The sequence below is a fragment of the Hoplias malabaricus genome, chromosome 2 (genome assembly GCF_029633855.1).
Source record: "Hoplias malabaricus isolate fHopMal1 chromosome 2, fHopMal1.hap1, whole genome shotgun sequence".
Lineage (NCBI taxonomy): Eukaryota > Metazoa > Chordata > Actinopteri > Characiformes > Erythrinidae > Hoplias > Hoplias malabaricus.
In genome coordinates, this window is record NC_089801.1 from 78,267,546 (window position 1) to 78,285,860 (window position 18,315).

Sequence of the window (18,315 nt, forward strand, 5' to 3'; positions counted from 1 at the left end):
CAGGACGGCCACACCTCTTACCAGGGGGTCGTTTCACAGATTTTCGAGCCATCACCAACATGCCCGACCCATCTTGATTGTGTGCCATCATACGCGTCAGACCGTTACTGACAACATCGCTTACAATGTTTTTAGATGTGGTTTGGCTATATTAAAACTCTTCTTGAACAACGGTATAGCCATTCTGAATAAATTTCTAAAAATCCCACCAAATCCAGCACCATACATTGTTGGGCTACCTGTATAGCTGGGCATGTGGCCTCCGGCCTGACTTTGATAGTAAGAAACGTAACGTTCAGGATCCATGGCCAGTCTGTTGAAAGATTCCATTTCAAAACCTAATTCCTTGTTTTACAGGTCTAAAGTGTAGCTTTACAACCACTTTCCCATAAGAAAAATTTACGTGCTGGTTCTGATCGGTTTTCACTTCTATAGCGATATCGTTTATCTGTGATTTTGTTGTCGACACGTAGTGCGGCTTACTGTATCTAACTGTGACAATATCATGGTTGTTCCCTGATATATGTACACATCTTAACAGGGGTACAAAACTGTCTCCAATTAATTGGTAATCAACAATGTCTGTGTAAACAAACATTGAGTAGAAACCACCATAGATGTCGACAGGGTGTGGCGCGTACTCTTTCTGTACGACATCCGGGTCATTTGTTTTAACTACACACTCTAGTATCACACCCGGTTTAAAACCCAAGATGATGGCTAGTTTACCATTAGATATCAAACCGATATCAGATAACGTCTTAATAAACAACCTGTGACTTATTTGGTCATAAACAAGACCTATTGAATGGTCTGCTAGATGGATATTAATCTCAGCAACTAATGCCGGTATATGGTTATAATACCCTGTAGGTAGAGTTATTTGTGTTGTTTTGCCCGATTTTTTTTATCAATTACGCTAAATGTGGCATCTAGCTCACAAAAGGTTGTCCACGTTCGTGGGTATTGAAACTCTATCACCCCTACTTCCCAGTCACCTTTTAGATTGATTGGTTTCGCTAGTTTTGTTCTATAATTAGAAATTTGATTATCGGGGTACACCGACATTAGACGAATTGCTCGGCAGTGTGACGCAAAAACCATTGTCCCCCATATTTGTCCTTTGATGTAAATGAACTAGTTCGCAAAGTACAACACCTTTTTAAGGCTTTGTATGTCCACAACATCATTTTCAGGAACCCAGCTATTAAATTTTGACGGCCAACCTAACCATTTCACTAAAACCATTGTTTTTTTTACCCTGTTTTTTTTTATCCAAAATTTTTTCAACTTTGAATGCTTTTTCTGTAGACATGCGGATTTTTTGCAACTCTTCTTCATAGAAACGGCCGTGTATAATGTCACCGTCATAATCTTTCAATTTATAAACGGGTGGTTGTCGTCGGATATAGTCTGATATAGTGAAAAACTCCTGTGTATAGTTCTCCTCATACCCCTTTGTAAACGGACCCCTGACTTTAGAAATACGCACAACGTCACCAGTCTTGTACTTAAATATGGTTTTCTTGTCTAATTTGTTTCTCACACCATACAGCGTTTTAAACACACTAGATTTGTTTTCTTTCGTCACATCAGCTGGCTTGGTTTTGATACTACAGTGGTAACTATTATTGTAACCGCTCATAATATCTTGTAAAACATCAATGTACCTTTTGGAGTTTACAGCTGTTAGATAACGCCACATACGACTTTTTAGCGTTCTATTAAACCGCTCTATGACACTGGCTTTTAGCTCACTACCTGTAGCAAAATGTTTGATTTTGTTTTTCGATACAAAATTTTGAAAATGTTTGTTGAAAAACTCTTTACCCCTGTCAGTCTGTAACTTTTGAGGAACTCTGCCTTCTTCTAATATGTTCGCAAATGCCTTTGAGACTTCTATACCAGACTTATTTTTTAACAGTCGAGCCCACGCATATTTGCTGAACACGTCAATACATATCAACATATATTTATATCCGTCATTTTCCCTAGAATACGCACTCATATCAACAAGATCAGCTTGGAATTGAGCATCAATGCCATATACTATAACCCGGTTTCTTTTGTAATTATGTCGTATGGGTTTGTGGAGTGTGTATGCATCCTCTCCAGCTAACCAGTCTGAAACCTGTTGATCAGACAGACACAATCCTGTATTCTCTAAAACACCCCGTTTCAAACGATTTTTACCGCCTAATGAACCAGAATTAGACGGCGTGTAATATACCGTTCGCATTGTTGAAAATAATGACCCCAGATTTGTTTGTTTGACTGTTTTATTCACAATGCATCGATGAAATCTAAAAAGTTTGCACACACATCTACATTTTTCTCAACTAGATATTCAACAAATGTTTCAATCACTTTACAAACATCAATTGGTTTCTTTGTTGAAAGTTTTATCACACAAATGTCTATTATATATGTACATAGACAAAGCACATAACCAATTTTTACCACATTTTCACTCTTAGGCATGAGAGACAGTAATTTACTAATAGTCACAAGGGTTGATTCGTCAGAATCTATACATAACTGTGTCAAATGACACCAATCATGCGATGTTGATTTAACAATATTCATTTGATTCTTGAAATTTTGTAAACGTTTAACATTGACATCATGCACACTATTAATGAGTGTAAAATCATCCACACTATCGTCAATACATTTATACAACAAACGTGTCAATTCGCAGTTCACACGGTGTTTCAGCACACGCTTTGACAGACTTTGGTGTCCGCAAACTATCCCCATTTTCACTTAAACAGCTCTGCAAGTCTTTGAATCACCTTCCCAACAGTCAACGGCATCGCTGACAAACTGTTCAGAGGTTTGATCAATCAGGCTTTCTCTTAGTTCCTGCAGCTTTTCCACAATGTACGGCTCGCATTGTAATTCACAGACAACTGTTTCAACACATCCTTGAATTTTTAGAAGGGGTAGTTCTATTCCAAAACACTTTAGAAGCCCAGCTATGGCATGTTTTAAGGCGGGCGTGAACAATGTCCTTGTTATATCTTTATAGTATTTTTCAAAAAAGAAGATATCAGGTTCAAACAGACACGAATGTCGAAGTTGACTAGGGTGATCCACTTCACAACCAAGACATGTTTCCTTCAGCTTGTTGTTTATGATGTGTTGTAGGATTACAACGACAGTGGACTTTATCAGTTTTAGCGCCGTAGAGCTTACTTGCCCGTCCACCACATCAATCGGAGCAGATATAGCGTTGTCTTCAGGAGCTTCAGCGATTGTCAGTTGTCTAGCCATCAACGTTGCCAAATCATCCACCGGGTCTTGTCGAAAAACATGCGGGTTCGCAATGTCCACACAACTGAGATCATCACCATATTGACCCAACAAACTGTTGTCTGATACCGCTTTGGCAACCGCCGTCGATTCACCATAGCTGTAGTTTACAAACCCACGACCCGTGTCAATCGGCGTATATTCAATGTCCGACAGTCGATAATTTCCACACCACATAGGTCCACGGGTGTCGGGATGGTCTGCTGGAAGAATGTCCTCAAACATGATGGCTTGCGTGTTGTTCGTGTCTTGACTTCGTGTGGTTTCAGTGCCGGCTTATGTTTCTTTTAACAGACATCACTGGAAGGCGTTGATCTACTTTTGACCATCCCACAAACGTCATAAGCCCGAGAATCAAACAGGTTAATTTTAACACCCCTAAAATATTTGCGAGGGCTGCTACCAATTGCTTTACCACGCCGTTTCTTCCTTGGCGCAAAAGCAACGTTGGTTTCAGAACTAATAGTTGGTGTAACTGTAGATTCTCTTAAAAGAGACTGATTTACACACACTGTAGACATTTTAAAAAGCGTTTAGCCATAGAAATCCACCAGGGTCATTTTAAATACCACTTGCAAGCACAACCCACCCCACATGTTGGGGGGTGTGAGGGTGTCAGGGGTGGGGAGTAGGTGTGAGGGGAAGCCCATATAAGGACATCCTGTACTGACCTGTCACCTAGGTCATAAATCAGGGGTCATAAATCAAGGGGTCATAAATCATTCACAGAGGTAGTTGACAGAAGGTGTAGGATATATACTACTGGGGGGTGCTCAGGGAGTATGGGGTACTGGGCTCTTTGTTACGAGCTATCCAGTCCCTGTACAAACAGAGCAGGAGTCTGGTTCGTATGGCTGGCAGTAAGTTGGACTCCGTCAGGGCTGCCCGTTGTCACCGGTTCTGTTCACAATTTTTATGGACAGAATTTCTCGGCGTAGCCAAATGGCGGAGGGTGTCCGGTTTGGTGGTCTCAGGATTCCATGTCTGCTTTTTGCAGATGATGTGGTCTTGTTGGCTTCATCGAGCCGGGACCTCCAGCTCTTGCTGGACCAGTTTGCAGCCGAGTGTGAAGCGGTAGGGATGAGGATCAGCACCTCCAAGTCCGAGTCCATGGTACTCAGTCGGAAAAGGGTGGAGTGCTCTCTCCAGGTTGGAAGTGCCCGGATAAGCGGTGGATAATGGATGGATGAATGGATGGACCTCATAAATGTCAAATGGGTGAGTGAGTGAAGACCTGTGATGCACTGGGGCCCTGTCCAGGGAGTGTTCCTCTTGCAGCCAGTGATTCTGGGGAGGATTCAGACCCACGTGACCCTGAACAGGACGAAGCACTTACAGAAAATGAATGAATGTTCAGATTGAGCTCATTGCTTGTGTCTCTTAATAATGTTTATAACACACAGAACCCAAGTTTATAACAGTAGTGTTGTCCACACGTCATAATTCTTGATTCCTGTGAGGGTGAGTTTCACATTCTCTGTTTTAACTCTACACTGTGTTTACTTCTCCTTACAGATTGTCTCACTTTAAACAGTCCATGAATTCCTATGAAAGTCTCTGCTCTGTTCTGAAATCACCAAACTCACCCCTGAAAGAACTGGACCTCAGTCACACTGACCTGCAGGATTCAGGAGTGAAGCTGATCTCTGAGACACTAAAGAGTTCACACTGTAAACTGGAGACACGCAGGTGAGAGTTGTGTGATTGTGGGTTGAATGTCCATGTGGATAATGTGTGTGTTCTCCTGCTCCAGTTGGCTGTAGTTACCCTCACAAAGTTTAGTTTAGAGTGAAATTCTATGTGGAAATAGAAAGTAAATAGCACTAAAATATTCAGAATAACATTCAGAACAAATGTTCAGATTGAGCTCATAATGTACACACCCCTGAATAATTAATATTGGAGAAATACTGATGTATGAAAACCTCATAATTCCTGATTCACATGAGTCTGAATTTCACATTCTCTGTTTTAACTTCACTTTCTCCTGAATTTACTTTACCTTGCAGACTCACAGACTGTAAATTCACCCTAAATTCCTATGAAAGTCTCTGCTCTGCTCTGAACTCACCAAACTCACCCCTGAAAGAGCTGGACCTCAGTCAGACTGACCTGCAGGATTCAGGAGTGAAGATGATCTCTGAGGCACTAAAGAGTTCACACTGTAAACTGGAGACACTCAGGTCAGTTCAGACTTTAACATTATATTTATACATCTTTATTATTTTATTTAGAGGATACAATGTTGTGCCCCACACTCTTTTGTAAGATGTATCTAGAGGTATCAAGGGATGGGTGTAACATGGAATGTGTGGTGTAATGTGGAAGTGAGGGAACAACAGAATGCTCTTTTCAGCTTTTATCTAAAGTGAAGTACAAGGTACAATAAAGCAGCAGTAGTGGTGTGATAATGGTTTAAGAATACAACAATGCAAATGTAGTTGTAGCAGTGATATGAGAAGTAGAAGACAATGAAAAATCTCAAATGCTAAAACCATCCGACTACTACTGGGTGGACTGTGGATGGTGCCAAAGAAAAGAAATTAACAAAAGTTCTGTAACAAATAAAACTAACCTACACCAAAAATACAGATGTGGCACTCACCCCTTACCTAGTGTGTGTATATACAGGGTTTATCCTACCATGGAATGTATAGGTGCCTGTACTTGCCTGTCCACACCAGTGGTGGTGGTAGAGAGATTTAACAAGGGAAGAGCCATCCACAGATTTAAAATGGCTAAAGTGAAGCTAGGCTAAAGTAAAGTTAGCAGCACCACAACTAAACCTCAAACTCTAGCTAGTGACAGCAACAACAATCTCAATTTGAGCTAGCAGCAAAGATCATCAAACAAAATAGCAGCAACATCTGTAAACATAAGCTAGCAGCGACAAGCCTCAAACCATCAGTTAGCAGCATTCAAGTATCACACAGGTAAAAAGGTCCTCCCCCCCATTGTTCCACTTGGTGGGCTTTATATCCAAGAGGTCCTGCCTCTTCCAGGTGAACAGCTCGTCCTATAGGAGGATTAGGACAGCAGTCTTGGGCAACAGCTCCCCCATTGGCTGAACAGGTAATAAACTAGAGAGAGAGGAAGTGAAAGAAAGTAGAGGGAGAAAACAAAACAAACAGTGCCTCTCTGGCACGTAACATACAATATGAAATATTAAGATGAAGTCAGGTGTTGGATTCCTAGATTATAATTCACTACTCACAAAAATCAGATCATCTTCTCCTACATTATCTCTGCTCTCTGAACACTTCAGGACTTCTGTAAAGTGTTTCCACTGCTGGAGTAACAGTCAACAGCAGACTCTCCCCATGGTGATATTATCAGTCATACAGGCTATGAACCAGAGCAGAGGTTTATTATTATAGTGATATACAGACACTGACTCTTTGGTTTTTATCTTTTAATGTGTTCTACACAGAGTCTGATCAGTGTAATGTAAAAGATCAGACTGAACTCTGTTGTTCCTAAAGTTATCTTGTTATTTGAGGCATTTCTCTTTAGCTGCTCTAAGAGGTTTCTGTGAAGCTTCAGTTCTGTTCTGTGAAACTGTGTGTTTTAATGTTTAAATGAAGCATTTTCTCCCCCCACTGGAGGAAAGATGAGTCACAGTGGGTTGTTTTAGTTTGTTTTTGTTGTTGTTTGTTTGTTTCTCCTCTAAATGAAATCAACATGTCTTTCTTAATCCTTTCAGAAATGTTCCTGTATCTATTCAGTGAGTAATGTCCTCTCTCTTTACAGACTAACTGTGTGTAAACTTGGGGAAAAGTCTTGTGAAGATCTGGGCTCAGTTTTACTGGTGAACTCCTCCCTGAATGAGCTGGACCTCAGTAACAATGACCTGCAGGATTCAGGAGTGGAGAAGCTCTCTGCTGCACTGAAGAGTTCACTCTGTAAACTGGAGACACTCAGGTCAGAGTTCTGGGATTTTATTCTTCATTTTCTATTCTTCACAAACATGACTTTATACATTAAAAAAGTTTTTTTTTCTAAGCTCTTGTATAAAATATAAAGGAAAAGACAGTGTTACTAGATTATAATAAACACTCCACTAGGATTATTAACACAACTAGGGGTGGGGGATATGGCCCTAATTTTGACAATAGCAATGTTCTTGGTGATATGAATAAAACACTGAAAATACTTAAATAAATGTTATATTAATATGAATTATATTAAATAATATATATTTAATAGAGCTGGGCGATATGGACCAAAAATAATATCTCTATATTTTTTAGCTGAGTGGCGATATACGATATATATCTCGATATTTTTCTTCTCATGAGATAATAACAAAAAGGCACTTCTGAGTCAAAGCTACAGGTCCCAAATGTCACACAGGAACTTTTATTAACATTCAGCTGTAGATGTCCATGAGACATTGCTCAAAAATAAACAATTGGCACATATTAAATAATAATGCTCCTTAAATAAAATACTGTTATTTTCCTGTGTCACAAAAGACTCATAGCTGTGCTGTTAAACTGTAAACAGAAAACATACAGAGCAACAATAGCAGAAAGTTTATTTGTTCTTTAAATGTGAGTTTCCTGTGAAGCAGACTTCACCAAAGAGCTTCCTCCTGTGTGTGCTCCTGTACGTCTAGTACTTTGTGTAAATAACAAACCATGTAAACAGACTGAATGAAATAAAAATAAATCCATCCTTCAGTCATCAGTAGGGCTGGGCGAAATGGACAGAAAATCATATCTCGATATATTTTAGTTGAATAGTGATATACGATATATGTTGTGAAAAATGTGAACAAATGTTTTATGAACATTTTATAAACAGAACATTCAGTTTTGTGTGTTAGCTCCACCTCGTCTCTCAATATTCAAATGAAAATCAAATGTCCATGTGTGTTTAAGACAAAGGTTTTCATTAACTCTTCCCCATAATTGTACACTGAAAGGCAGCGCTTCTCGTGCAACTGCGACTGGACAATTGTTATCGTGGGTCAGGAGTTTTAATCAGCCTTTTGGAGCCCTTTTTCTCTACTGTTGAGAAGGGGACCAGACCCTTTTGCTCTGTAGTAAACTACCGCTTTAGTAACACCACTCCACTTCGTACTTTTCTTTTCGTAAGGCACAGCGTTAGCTAATGAAGCTTGCAGTGCTGTCTGAACTGGTTTAGGGAACTGTACTGGGACCTGAATACTTCAGAACAGTGGCAGCAGCACCTCGGAGTTTAACAGCTTCATACAGAAGTGTGTGCTGCTGTTGTAAGTGGTGAAATAGGCTGGGAGTACTCCCACATTTTGATACTACCTCCTTTCAGCATTCCCTGCAGATAGACGTTTCTGCTCCTCATCTGACCGGTAAAATCCAAACCATTTACATATAACAGAACCACTGTTCTTTTTCATGCCCTGTGTTGCTCCATTGTGTGTGTGTGTGTGTGTGTGTGTGTGTGTGTGTGTGTGTGTGTGTGTGTGGGAGTACGTGAGTGTGAGGGTACATGTGTGTGAAAGTGTGTGTGTGTGTGTGTGTGTGAGTGAGAGAGGCTGTGAGCAGAGCACAGAATGGTCCTGTACAATATTTAGACTTTTAAAAACTTAAAATATCGATATAAGTGATACAGACTCACTCCATATCTCTGTTCTATATTGATATATTTTAAAATAACGATATATCGCCCAGCCCTGATATTTAATACATATTAAGGATCTTAAATGCTTTTATTTATTAACAAGATTTATTTCACTACAAATGTAACATTACAACATTCAGAAGAAGGGACAAAAAATCTGTAAACATTTGCTTTTTGGAAACAACAGTAACTTTCCAAGATTCTGATTTTGTATGAAATAAATAACGTATCAGAAAGTGTAGTGTGTGAATATAAACAGAAAACACAAGAAAGTACACAAAAACATTACAGCTTTATGGAAAATAATAAAACAACAAAATAAAAACACAGAATAGTGTCTGTGCAGAGTCAGTGTAGTTTATCTGCTTTGGTTAGAGCTCATTGGCTGTTGAACTCTTCTAAAGGACTTTCCTCGTCCTCCACCAGGTGCTTCTGCTCAAGGAGGTGAAACAGATTAGTTGTGTTTCCTCCTTCTGTTGTTACAGGCTTCTTTCATTTCTTACATAACACCACGGTTTATTGTTCATCTGATATTTTGTAACAATCCACCTCCACACGACTGAAGTCTCAGAGCCACTTTCCACCGTACTTCACTGTGTCTAAGTGACTCATGTAAAGAACATACGCTGTATTCTGGGTAACTGCATGACGTCGTTACGTAAACAAGTCACTTTTTTATAGTTTTAAAAATTGATGATATTATCACGAACAATACGATATGGAACAGCTCTAATCACAAATACTTTATATGTGTATCTCTCCTTCTAGTGTGTTGTGTGTAGTAAAATGTTGATGGCGAGGGAATGGCTAAGATTTTCTCCAGTGCGATTAAATTCATTCCAGTTATAGATTCACGGTCCATGTAAAGTATCAGTTCTGTATTTTATCATTTGTGGCTAAATCCAAAAATAGAATATTGCGTGTAAAACTTTATTAATTCATATTTTCATTTGGTTTATTAAATAACTGTATAATTTAATATATAATTATTATATTTTGTATAATTGTATTATATAAAGAAAGTTTTCTCATTTTTAAAATGTGCTCTCTCTCAGAAACAGGTTTGTATCGTCACCATGTGTCAGTGTGCACTGTCGGGCGGTGCTGATCTGAACTGCACAGCGACAAAAACCCTTCACTCGACCGACAGTCACAGATACGAGGCTCAGCGCGGCCCGGCAGTGCAAACCGAACTTTAACACCATCATCAAGGCAACTCAAGGCAGAAATACAAAGCGCTCATTTTGATGTTTTTACACTTGCTCTTGTAAGGTCACTGTTGTCAGAGATGTTAGTTTCAGAGCAGGACAGGTTTAGAACCACACTCTGAAACAATTGAACACACGGCAAAAGGGGACTATATTCTACAGCTGTCTCTGAGGCTATTTCTCATTGTTTATTTCATTTATTTACGTATATTGTATAATTTCTTATACACAGTGAAACCTTGACTAACGAGTGAATCAACCTATGAATTTTCTGAGAGATGAGCCGTCGCTCTGTGTTTTTTTTTTTTTTTTTTGCTTTATGATGTGAGCCGAGATTTGAGTTACAAGTGAGCGACCTTACACCACCCGCCATTAGACAGTCCAGTGAGAGTTCAGTTCACTTGGTTATCCTTCTGCATGGACGTCCAGACCTGTTTTAGCACCCCCCCCCCCACTCTTTTTTTTTTTTTTTTTGATAGAATCCGCGCCTGTAGTGTTGCCAACTGTCCTGTAAACCACGGAATCGATTCTTCCTTTGACTTATAGACCCCAGCCAGGATGAGGAGCTCCAAAAATGCATCTAAATGTATTTTATTTAACATTACACTTATATAGTACCTTTCTACAAACCCAAGGACGCTTAACAATCAACACTCAACATTCAATCCACACACACACTGCCGAGAAGCGGCAGCCAAACGCACAGCGTACTCTCGACCAGGAATGACCGTCCACCTGGAGGACTGCATCAGGCCCTAGTGTTTCACCCAGGACAGAGCACTGATCCATATCTGGGCACATACACATTCACTCACACATACAGACATTCTTTCACATACACACTCTTTCACTCACACACCAGGACAGTTATGAGAGAAGTCAATTCACCTAAACTCCATGTTTTTGGACTGTGAAAAAAACCAGAGACGCCGGAGGATTTGTCATTCATTCATTGTCTGTAACCGCTTATCCAGTTCAAAGTCACGGTGGGTCAAGAGCCTACTAGAAATCACTGGGCGCAAGGTGGGAACACACCCTGGAGGGAGCACCAGTACTTCACAGGGCGACAAACACTCACATACTCACACCTACGGACACTTGAGTCGCCAATCCACCTACCAACGTATGTTTTTGGACCATGGGAGGAGACCGGAGCACCCGGAGGAAACCCACGCAGACACAGGGAGAACACACCACACTCCTCGCAGACAGTCACCTGGAGGAAACACACGCAGACACAGGGAGAACACACCCCACTCCTCACAGACAGTCACCCAGAGGAAACCCATGCAGACACAGGGAGAATACACCACAATCCTCACAGACAGTCACACGGAGGAAACCCATGCAGACACAGCGAGAATACACCACACTCCTCACAGACAGTCACCCGGAGGAAACCCACACAGACACAGGAAGAACACACCACACTCCTCACAGACAGTCACACGGAGGAAACCCACACAGACACAGGGAGAACACACCACACTCCTCACAGACAGTCACCCGGAGGAAACCCACGCAGACACAGAGAGAACACACCACACTCCTCACAGACAGTCGCCCGGAGGAAACCCACGCAGACACAGGGAGAACACACCACACGCCTCACAGACAGTCACCCGGAGGAAACCCACACAGACACAGGGAGAACACACCACACTCCTCACAGACAGTGACCCGGAGGAAACCTACACAGACACAGGGAGAACACACTACACTCCTCGCAGACAGTCACCTGGAGGAAAAACACGCAGACACAGGGAGAACACACCACACTCTTTACAGACAGTCACCTGGAGGAAACACGCAGACACAGGGAGAACACACCCCACTCCTCACAGACAGTCACTCGGAGGAAACCCACACAGACACAGGGAGAACACACCCCACTCCTCACAGACAGTCACTCGGAGGAAACCCACACAGACACAGGAAGAACACACCACACTCCTCACAGACAGTCACCTGGAGGAAAAACACGCAGACACAGGGAGAACACACCACACTCCTTACAGACAGTCACCTGGAGGAAACACGCAGACACAGGGAGAACACACCCCACTCCTCACAGACAGTCACTCGGGGGAAACCCACACAGACACAGGGAGAACACACCACACTCCTCACAGACAGTCACCTGGAGCAGGACTCGAACACACAACGTCCAGATTCCTGGAGCTGTGTGACTGAGACGTTACCTGCTGCACCACCGTGCTGCCCCAATATCAGAATCATTAGAATCAGAATTTAGCTCAAGATAGTCTTTATCTTCAGACACATCCTCCTCTATTTCACTGTCATGATCAATGATGACTTCCAGAGCCTCCTGGACTGTCGTCCTTTTGCTTTGACTGCTCATTTTGTAATGGTCTGCCTGACAGAGTGTAATGTTGGTAGGATTCCCATGCAGAGAATCTTTTATGTTTTTACCCTCCCCTATTGAGTGTCCACTGAATGTGGGTGGAGTTTTCACACGAGAACATGAATAGTTCATGTCAAAAGTCATAACATCTGCACCTGTGTGTGTGTGTGTGTGTGAGTGAGCTGAAATATGTCTCACAGTTGCAAACAATGAAATACTCTGACACCCTTTTGCCTCCAGTTTGATTGCTGGGTCAAATTGACCCGAACAGTATCTATGTAATATAAACAGGCAGGGGGTGGTTGCAAATATGTGAGATGAACCATTTTCATATTATATGTTGATTACATTAATTACGGCAAGCAGAAGAAGTTTCATACTGAAAAAATACTTTAAACTACTTTTCCTAGATCTTCAAACTTTAAAACGAGTCAATTTGACCCTCAACATAACAGGAGGGTTAATCTGTACCTTGTCAAAGAAATGTTCTGCTATGAGGCACTTACCCCATCTAAGACTGATGTAGAGATACAGGTGAAATTGCACTATACCAATTATAAATACATTAATACCCAATTAATACTTTGACTTTGATGCATATTCAGTGAGTAATGTCCTATCTCTTTACAGACTAACTGGGTGTAAACTTGGGGAAAAGTCTTGTGAAGATCTGGGCTCAGTTTTACTGGTGAACTCCTCCCTGAAAGAACTGGACCTCAGTAACAATGACCTGCAGGATTCAGGAGTGGAGAAGCTCTCTGCTGCACTGAAGAGTTCACTCTGTAAACTGGAGACACTCAGGTCAGTTCTGTCAGTTCAGACTTGATTTTTAATGCTTCACCAACATTAGTTTTATAGATCTTTAACATTTTTATTTAGAGGATACAATGTGAAATATTAAGATGAAGTCAGGTGCTGGATTCCTAGATTATAATTCACTACTCACAAAAATCAGATCATCGTCTCCTACATTATCTCTGCTCTCTGAATACTTCAGGACTTCTGTAAAGTGTTTCCACTGCTGGAGTAACAGTCAACAGCAGACTCTCCCCATGGTGATATTATCAGTCATACAGGCTATGAACCAGAGCAGAGGTTTATTATTATAGTGATATACAGACACTGACTCTTTGGTTTTTATCTTTTAATGTGTTCTACACAGAGTCTGATCAGTGTAATGTAAAAGATCAGACTGAACTCTGTTATTCCTAAAGTTATCTTGTTATTTGAGGTATTTCTCTTTAGCTGCTCTAAGAGGTTTCTGTGAAGCTTCAGTTCTGTTCTGTGAAACTGTGTGTTTTAATGTTTAAATGAAGCATTTTCTCCCCCACTGGAGGAAAGATGAGTCACAGTGGGATTTTTTGTTTGTTTTTGTTGTTGTTTGTTTGTTTCTCCTCTAAATGAAATCAACATGTCTTTCTTAATCCTTTCAGAAATGTTCCTGTATCTATTCAGTGAGTAATGTCCTCTCTCTTTACAGACTAACTGTGTGTAAACTTGGGGAAAAGTCTTGTGAAGATCTGGGCTCAGTTTTACTGGTGAACTCCTGCCTGAAAGAACTGGACCTCAGTAACAATGACCTGCAGGATTCAGGAGTGGAGAAGCTCTCTGCTGCACTGAAGAGTTCACTCTGTAAACTGGAGAAACTCAGGTCAGAGTTCTGGGATTTTATTCTTCATTTTCTATTCTTCACAAACATGACTTTATACATAAAAAAGACATTTATTATTTTACCTCTTGTATAAAATATAAAGGAAAAGAGGAAAAAGTGTTACTAGATTATAATAAACACAACACTGGGATTATTAACACAACTAGGGGTGGGGGATATGGCCCTAATTTTGACAATAACAATATTCTTGGTGATATGAATAAAACACTGAAAATACTTAAATAAATGTTATATTAATATGAATTATATTCAATAATATATGTTTAATAGAGCTGGGCGATATATATCTCGATATTTTTCTTCTCATGAGATAATAACAAAAAGGCACTTCTGAGTCAAAGCTACAAATCCCAAATGTCACACAGGAACTTTTATTAACATTCAGCTGTAGATGTCCATGAGACATTGCTCAAAAATAAACTATTGGCACATATTAAATAATAATGCTCCTTAAATGAAATACTGTTATTTTCCTGAGTAACAAAAGACTCATAGCTGTGCTGTTAAACTGTAAACAGAAAACATACAGAGCAACAATAGCAGAAAGTTCATTTGTTCTTTAAAAGTGAGTTTCCTGTGAAGCAGACTTCACCAAAGTGCTTCCTCCTGTGTGTGCTCCTGTACGTCTAGTACTTTGTGTAAATAACAAATCATGTAAACAGACTGAATGAAATAAAAATAAATCCATCCTTCAGTCATCAGTAGGGCTGGGCGAAATGGACAGAAAATCATATCTCGATATATTTTAGTTGAATAGTGATATACGATATATGTTGTGAAAAATAATGTGAACAAATGTTTTATGAACATTTTATAAACAGAACATTCAGTTTTGTGTGTTAGCTCCACCTCGTCTCTCAATATTCAAATGAAAATCAAATGTCCATGTGTGTTTAAGACAAAGGTTTTCATTAACTCTTCCCCATAATTGTACATTGAAAGGCAGTGCTTCTCGTGCAACTGCGACTGGACAATTGTTATCGTGGGTCAGGAGTTTTAATCAGCCTTTTGGAGCCCTTTTTCTCTACCGTTGAGAAGGGGAGCAGACCCTTTTGCTCTGTAGTAAACTACCGCTTTAGTAACACCACACCACTTCGTACTTTTCTCTTCGTAAGGCACAGCGTTAGCTAATGAAGCTTGCAGTGCTGTCTGAACTGGTTTAGGGAACTGTACTGGGACGTGAATACTTCAGAACAGTGGCAGCAGCACCTCGGAGTTTAACAGCTTCATACAGAAGTTTGTGCTGCTGTTGTAAGTGGTGAAATAGGCTGGGAGTACTCCCACATTTTGATACTACCTCCTTTCAGCGTTCCCTGCAGATAGCCGTTTCTGCTCCTCATCTGACCGGTAAAATCCAAACCATTTACATATAACAGAACCACTGTTCTTCTTTTTCATGTCCTGTGTTACTCTGCTCCAGTGTGTGTGTGTGTGTATGAGAGAGAGAGAGAGAGAGAAAGACTGAGAGAAAACGAGAACGGGGCTGTGAGCAGAGCACAGTGTGTCCCTGTACAATATTTAGACTTTTAAAAACATAAAATATCGATATAAGTGATATAGCCTCACTCCATATCTCTGTTCTATCTTGATATATTTTAAAATATTGATATATCGCCCAGCCCTGATATTTAATACATATTAAGGATCTTAAAGGCTTTTATTTATTAACAAGATTTATTTCACTACAAATGTAACATTACAACATTCAGAAGAAACGACAAAAAATCTGTAAACATTTGCTTTTTGGAAACAACAGTAACTTTCCAAGATTCTGATTTTGTATGAAATAAATAACGTAGCAGAAAGTGTAGTGTGTGAATATAAACAGCAAGCGTAAGGAAGTATACAAAAAGTAACATTAAAGCTTTACGGTAAATAACAAAAAATAAATGAATAAAAACACAGAATAGTGTCTGTGCAGAGTCAGTGTAGATTATCTGCTTTGGTTAGAGCTCATTGGCTGTTGAACTCTTCTAAAGGACTTTCCTCGTCCTCCACCAGGTGCTTCTGCTCAAGGAGGTGAAACAGATTAGTTGTGTTTCCTCTTTCTGTTGTTAAAGTCTTCTTTCATTTCTTACATAACACCACGGTTTATTGTTCATCTGATGTTTTGTAACAATCCACCTCCACACGACTGAAGTCACTCCACCTTTTTGGAGTAAATTCCTCCGCCTCAGAGCCACTTTCCACCGTACTTCACTGTGTCTAAGTGACTCATGTAAAGAAAATACGCTGTATTCTGGGTAACTGCATGACGTCGTTACGTAAACAAGTCACGATCAATTGATTTTTTATAGTTTTAATAATTGATGATATTATCACGAACAATACGATATGGAACAGCCCTAATCACAAATACTTTATATGTGTATCTCTCCTTCTAGTGTGTTGTGTGTAGTAAAATGTTGATGGCGAGGGCTAAGATTTTCTCCAGTGCGATTAAATTCATTCCAATTATAGATTCACGGTCCATGTAAAGCCAACCGTCCCGTAAACCACGGAATCGTCCCGTAATTGGACACTAAAAGATGCATTCCGTTTTACACCGATACAGGACATTGTTTATTTGTTTTGTTTTTTTTTCTTTTGAGGTCACACTTTTATGTTTAAGACAGAAACACGCAGCTCTCCCTCAGCCGGAGAGAGGGGCAGATTCTGCACGGCTCCTAAACAGAGAACACGAGTTTCATTGGTTGTCACCTTTATTTATCCAAATATTTCATTGGTCGTCATCGTTATCCAATCAGCAGCCAGAGTTAGTCCATCATTCAGTGCTGCAGCCAATGGAGTCACAGTCCCTCTGACAGCGGTTTGTTTTGTGGAGGCGCTGAGAGCAGCAGGTCAGTATGGAGAGAGATTAGTCTCAAAATACTTTACAAATGCGTAAATGTTAATCCACAAATTAAACACAAGTCACAGATATGTTTCACTGTTCACAAATGAACACATCACACTCTGTGTCTCACGGTCTGCAGTTTGTACAAATACAGTTACATTCATAAACACGTGTTTGGTTTTCATAGATATATCATCATTTTATGCGAAAATAAATACATTTGTTTAAATTTACATTGAATATATTTTAAGGTCACTGTCTCAAATTTAAAATTTATTTGTAAATTGTTGAATCTGCGTTTGTGCATCTAGTCACTCATGAGTTTTCCATGACGTGCATTTGTTGATTTCCTCTCACAGGTTTTTGGATTTTGAGACTTTCCTTTCGCATTTCACCCAAATACATTCATGCAGCCTGATCCACAAATGTGGCTAGCAGGCGAACAAGCCACAGCTAGGTGCTAAAATAAAGTTTATTCATTTGTTCATTCATTCATTCTCTGCAAGCGCTCGTCCAGTTCTGGGCCGCGGTGGGTCCGGAACCTACATGAAATCACTGGGCACAAGGCAGGAACACACCCTGGAGGGGGCACTGTAAATGTTGATGTCTGCACCTACATATCATCAGCTGATTTTTCTCAGGGGAGTGTTTTACTGAAATCAAACACCACACACAACTCAGAACTGACACATTCAGAACTCACACAGGTTCAGTAAAGATTAGTGAGTCGTTCAGGTTCTGTACCACATTCACACACCGTCACAAACTGTAGCTGATTCTGACCTCACTTTTCTGAATGACGTTAGAGAAATGAGGCAGTTTGTGAGAAAAGAAAACACAGTGACGTTTCTCCTTCTGTCACTGAGCGTGATGTTCCTAGCCAGGTCAATATATGAAGGAGAACCTGTTCATGAAATGTTCCTGTAACTATTCAGTGAGTAATGTCCTCTCTCTTTACAGACTAACTGTGTGTAAACTTGGGGAAAAGTCTTGTGAAGATCTGGGCTCAGTTTTACTGGTGAACTGCTCCCTGAAAGAACTGGACCTCAGTAACAATGACCTGCAGGATTCAGGAATGGAGAAGCTCTCTGCTGCACTGAAGAGTTCACTCTGTAAACTGGAGACACTCAGGTCAGAGTTCTGGGATTTTATTCTTCATTTATATACTTCACAAACATGACTTTATACAAAGAAAAAGACATTTATTATTTTTTCTAAGCTCTTGTATAAAATATAAAGGAAAAGACTGTGTTACTAGATTATAATAAACACTCCACTGGGATTATTAACACAACTAGGGGTGGGGGATATGGCC

At 40.2% G+C, this 18,315-nt stretch overlaps 1 pseudogene; it reads left to right on the forward strand.

Annotated features, from left to right (window-relative positions):
• Positions 1–18,315, forward strand: part of LOC136678096 (NACHT, LRR and PYD domains-containing protein 12-like) — a 51,152-nt pseudogene that overhangs the window by 23,811 nt on the left and 9,026 nt on the right.